Source organism: Archocentrus centrarchus, chromosome 17 (assembly GCF_007364275.1).
Source record: "Archocentrus centrarchus isolate MPI-CPG fArcCen1 chromosome 17, fArcCen1, whole genome shotgun sequence".
Taxonomy (NCBI): Eukaryota; Metazoa; Chordata; class Actinopteri; order Cichliformes; family Cichlidae; genus Archocentrus; species Archocentrus centrarchus.
This window is the reverse complement of record NC_044362.1, coordinates 24,582,851-24,589,032: the sequence shown is the minus strand read 5'-3', so window position 1 is coordinate 24,589,032 and position 6,182 is coordinate 24,582,851.

Genomic DNA, 6,182 nt, shown 5'->3' with positions numbered 1-6,182 from the left:
TATAATTATTACTCAAAAACAAGGGGGACACAAAGCACAAGTGCACAAATAGACTGATGAGCCGACAGGGGGTAAACAAAAGGTCTGGGAGATCAATCAGTCTTTATTTGTATGAGAGTAATTCGGGGCAATGTAGCTACGTAAGATTGACTTAATTCTTTGGAGGCTGGTTTCCCCGTGGGACTACATAGTATTATCTGCAACATCTGCAAGTTCTGTTTTCAAAATGTAATGGCCAAATACAATTTAAAAAATAATTGTTTCACAAATACCTGTGAAAGGTAAGCCCATGTGATCCAGTTTCGACTGTAAGATGGTTTGAACAACTCCACGCCACACCAGAGGGATGCACCTCTATGTTTCATTTTGCCCCATCCAATACTGTGGCAACGTTGATTCGATGTCTACGTATGTATGTCTATGCTGCTTCATATATATTACAGTATTGGCCTCTGAATTAGCCCTACAAAGCCAAAGACTGCTACAACTGTCAAAATGGTGTATGCAACTCCGAACACCGTCGCCAACAGGTTTGAAAAGCAGTGGCATTTTTCCACACCTTCACCGCCCTCTACACCATGTGTGTGTGTGTTGGGGGGAGGAGGAGGGGACTTGCAGGCTTCCTGCAACAGCATGAGTGAAATTACCACAATAACCATATGTTGGCTGTGAAGGGCAATTTCTCAGCTTTCAGAAATCATTATAATTTTTCCAATAGGACAAACTGTTACATAATTACGGTAATGCAAACATGTCGGTATGATAGCTCGGTGTTAAAGGTCAAACTAAGCCATGATCATGGCCCGTTTGCTAAGAGGGTTAAGAATAATTAACACTTTGATTCATGCGAGTCAATTATATATCTTCTACCCAAATTCTTTTTCATTTGAATTTCTCTATATGCATACATATGTGATATAGGCTTACTTATCAGTACATGATATACCGCGTTTTGACTTCCCTTGGATGTGAGTAGATCCATGTGACATTTCAGTTGGGGTTCAGCAGCTGACCAGCATTATCAGTGTGCCTTCCAAACATCTTCAGGCTACATTCAATGTCAAAGTCTCCACATATCTACTGCCTTCCCAGAATGAGGGACAGCTGGCTGCTGATGCTGTAGGGAATCGCGATGAGCCACTTGTCCCTGAAGGGTTTGAGTAGGTCTTCGAGAAACCAAGAGGACATTTGTCGCATCTCTTGTGGGTCTTTTTTAATGAGCTTCAGTCATCCTGTGTTTTAGTGTGGTCTTAAATAGTTTTAAATCTATAACAAAATATATATATAAACTTTTGCAAAACAAAAGATGTTAGTTGCCTTTCTAACTTTGCATAACCTCTGTGGTCAGAGATTGCTTCTGGTTGGTCTGTTGCATCGCATAATCACTGAAGGTGACCTTGACGATCAGTACTGTTGCATCCTCCCTATCTCTGTAACAGCTGTTAGGCAGAGCAAGCCTCTAGGGAACCATTCATCTAGATAGGAGACCCATCAGTCAAGGCAGCCATTGATCGGCACGTCAGATGGCTTGATTTCCTTGTGTAATAATCAGCTCAGTTTTGACACCCTCCCTAATGTGTAAACAGGAAGAGAAGAACAGAGCCAATGGATTGTGAAAGGCAGCTCTATCCATTGTCTTGTGCCAGATGCCTTAATGTGTCTTATATAACAGAAGTCCCTTTGATATGTATGTGTCCTGACTGATATTTCATGTATGTTTAATCTTGTTTTCCAGTAGAATGTGGTTCCTGATAAAATTTTGAACAGTGTCATGAAAGGAATCCACCTTACATTCAGATTAAGATAAATACATTTTCATCTCTTTTGTTTCCTAGTGCAGAATAAGACATATTCTCAGCAGCCTCATGTGAGTGCAGCAAATGCCAAGCAATTGTTCAGCATTTTGAGACAGCAGTGGATTAGTGCATTTGGTTCCCTGTTGTGGTCAGTGTGCTACTAGGACAGTCAGAGGCAGGCGGACATGTGCTGGGCATTGATAATGACTGTTGAATCACAACGGACCCACTATGAGTGCTGGGTAAAATAAAAGTGCACAACCATATCAGTCACGAGCATGGCGGCAATCGCCCACAACAAAGAGCAGTGTCTTGCATGTCGCACTAAGCTGATGGGTTTTGTATTCAAATAATAAAGACGGGGAGGAATACCAGCACCATGAGATTTCTTCCTACTTTAGACTATCTGGAGCTACCATGTTCTTGTTTACAGTGATATTAAAGTCTGCAAGATTCATAATTTCGCCATGATACTGAATAAAAAAGGACTATTTCCATAAAGCCACTGACTCAAAGATCCATTCAACAGCAGTAAGCATTTCAAGTTTAATTCCTTTAAGCCAGCTGTTTGGCAACACGTAGCATGTTCCCATCAATAAGTTGTTGATTTTTCAATGGACTCTCAGTATTTAATGAGAGGGAAGTGTATAACATCTTGTTTTGTTTACCAGTCCTTTTCTATCTACCTGGTCAATAGGTTCAATTTGATTCAGACCGTGGGTGGGAAAATAAATTGGAATTGTAATGGGGGTCACGATGGACAAGATGTAGTTTGTTTCTGTGCTTTTCACTTTCAGCTAGCTAATTTAGCCATACCATTGATTGAATACTGACACAAAATTGTATGTTCTGGATTAAAACTCTTTAATTACATTTCAAAATCTAAAAAAAAAAAAAAAAAAAAAAAAAAGGAGGAAAAAACATGTAGTACTGCATATGACAGGCATTTCAGTATATGTGTGAAAGGCAGTAAGAAGAGTTTTATTCAGTCATCCTGTATATGCTTTTTGTCTTTGAATCCCTTCAGGGTCATCAATTGACAATATTAAGATATACTGACAAGGTTTAATGGCTCAATCACACATGCCCACACTGTAATTTAAGAATTTGAATCCCCCTTTAAGGGAGTATTATATAGGATTTGAGTGACATTTATAGTGTAAGGTTGCAGATTGTAAACAAGTGATATAAAGGGCTCATTCTAAAGTGTTTCTAAAGTAAACAATAAATCTTATTTTCAAGCAAATATGTAATAATATAAACATGTTTATGAACATCTCTTTCTGCTAATACATTCCTATAAATCTTCCACAGTTGACCATTAAATCAATATTTTTGCAGATGCTGTTGTGGTACATGGAATATGAAACTTATTTTATTGGCTTGAAGTGACAAAGTCCATTGTCTTGATTATCTATTCATCCCAATCTGGCCTAGACAAGTCAGGAGGCTGCTATCATCAATTATAATCAAGGATGAACAAAAAGAACACATCCATTTTCTTCTGCTTATCTAAAGTTGGGTCGTGGTGGTATTAGACTGAGCAGGGTATTCCAGACTTCCTTTTCCCCAGCAGCAGTGGTTTTCAGTTCCTCCTCGGGGATTCTGAGGCATTCCAAGGCAAGACGAGATGTATGATCTCTCCAGTGAGCAGTATTGAATGAAATGATAAAGAACTAGTAATTGGGGGAGAACACACAATAGTTATATGTATGTAACTGATAATGTCCATTCAGTGTACTAATAACATAAAACAAGTGAGATGAAATGAAACAATGGGTTATTAATAGAAGCACCTTGCTGCTTCGTGATAGGTTAGCAATGTTAGGATCTTTACTTCTGCCAGTATGTGTAGGTAACGTGACTACATGGAACAGTTACAGACACTTGAGGTGTTTGATGTGGTCACCACACATGGTAAGAACTGGTTTGTTTCAAGCATAGCCCCTTTTACTTTTTAGTTTTGCGGCGACATGAAGCCTTGCATAAATATAGGAATGTCAAAGTTTTTCTCCCCTTTAATTAAAAGTTTCTACAAATACTACTGGAACTGCCAAACTGCCACCTTTGGATGAACAAAAAGCACATCCCACGTTGTATGTCAAGAATAATCTTGAAAATCAATGAAAATTGCCCGGTCTCAGTTGAGTGCTGATTGCCATCTTTTGGAAAGAGCACATGTTGTTTCCAGGAACATGCTCAGCGCCCTGACCTCGCTTTCCTTTGTGTTTCCATTGTTCACTGTTATTTCTCTAGTTTAGCTTTGACAGGGTGATACAATGAAATGGAGGCTCCACAAAAGAGACTTTTACGCCACATTAGGCAAGGGTCCCACGTTCTTCTCTGACACAAAAATACAATTTATTGCGACAGAGCCATTCATCTCAGCAGATTCTCCTCTCATATAATAGGCTTCTTCCAATAAACTTCGTTTTTCACCTTCTAACGCTAACTGCACTGCTGAAAATTAAGTTAACATTAACATTTATTTTGGAGGTAAGCATAGCTTCTTATCAGAGACATTCAAAGAGTGTGTGACAATTCAAAGGAGGCTGCTATGCAAGTATTAACAGCTTCTTATGAATCATCCGTCACTGTGGAGAACTATAGGTGTAACAACAAAGGAGGACTTTTTAAACACTGACACATACCTGCAATAACATCCTTTTATTCTTCTAAAAAATTGGGTTGCTGTTCATGAAATTTCTCTTCCTGTTTTATGAGATGTGTCAGTGTGAACTTAGTCTATGAGAATCATCTGATTAATCACACCTGCTGAAGTGACCCAAACATCAGTGGTGGGCTTCCAGGTCATCACATCAGTGAATCACTGTGTGCTCACTCATGAAGTGAGACCTAAGGAGAGGTGTTCAGCCTCAATCACAGGGCAACAAAGGGAATCACTTTTGTCATCCTGATGCAGGAATTTTCTCAATGCTCAGAGGTCTGTGGCGGGGGGTGGGTGGGGGGGGGGGGGGGGGGGGGGGGGGGTGCAAATCTTTACTTCCTTGTGATTTTTCTCCATTTCCAAATATGCTGATTATCTCTGTCAGAGCTATTTTTAAAATTGGTTCTGTCAGAATTTTGATGAATTGACCGTGAAGTCGCCTGCTTCACAAACTTCTCGTGTTCCCTCACTCACTCACCTCTTCTGCTGAGCAATCAACAGATCTCTATTACACATGTTCTACCCACATGTGCTGACTGGGTAAGAGCAGCATGAACATATTCCATGCAATTTGTACATAGAAGTGCAGGCCTCAATCTTTCTCCGGGAGCAGGTTTATAATGTATATTGACTTGTTTTGACTGAAGCTGTTTGAGGGACATTTGAGAAAGTTCACTGGTGTATTTTTGTAAAGCCTTTGATATTGATGGGCAGGTGTGTGGAGGGTAATAAGTAGCTGGAGAGGGAATTTGCTGACAGACCCCATTACCTCTGCTAGAGAATGCTTCACATATCCACTCAAATCAGAAAACATGAGGGTATAAATAGGAAAATGCACATTGGACTCAGTATAGCTGCTGGAGAATTGAACATTATCAGGGTGCTATATGTCTTCTAAATGGGTCTGTGACTTTCTTATGTTTATGCTATTTGCAGAAGAGAGCTGTCAATCAACAGAGAACAAGATGACACTGTTAACTTCAGGCTGTTGTTTCTAGACCCAGCTATAACATTATTCAAAATTGACGATCCTTATATCATGAGGTAAATTCAGGTTTACTGAACCTGATTCAGCTGGACTGCAGATTGAGTCTGTGGGGAGCATTACTCATTATGGTGGTGCTGGATACTGTTTACACAAAACTTTAGAAAGAAATACAGAAGAGTGACAAATTAAAGGAAAACTGCTAATGTAGATAATGAGGATATGGAACTCGCTTCTTTTACATGCATGTAGGCCAGCCTGCTCTGAGGTTGATTGGAGATTGCAGAAGTGTACTTTTTTCTTTAAAAAAAACTCACTAATGTGAGCCAGCAAATTCACTTAATGCAAAGCTCCACATGCAGACTCTTCTGTGGACATCATGTGGACATAATACCCCCTCTCTACATAGACTGAGACATTTGTGTGTATTTTTTGAGACTCATAATTTCAGTCTTAGAGGCTGAGAGAACACCTTTAGACTCTTTATGCAGGTCTATTTTAAAAGTCAGTGAGACTTTGCTGTGTTTTTCTTAATTATAGTGTCACCATAGCATATTTAATTATCTTCTTGATCTCATTTTACATAATCAAGTAATGAAATCGTCATTGTCAGTGGTCATTTGCAGCATTTTGAATTAAGGAAGCCACTGATGTTCAGTGGCTTCCTTAATTTACTGAGTTAGCTAGGTTATCTAATTAATTAGAAATCTTATTTAAAGGCAAGTTCAAGGCA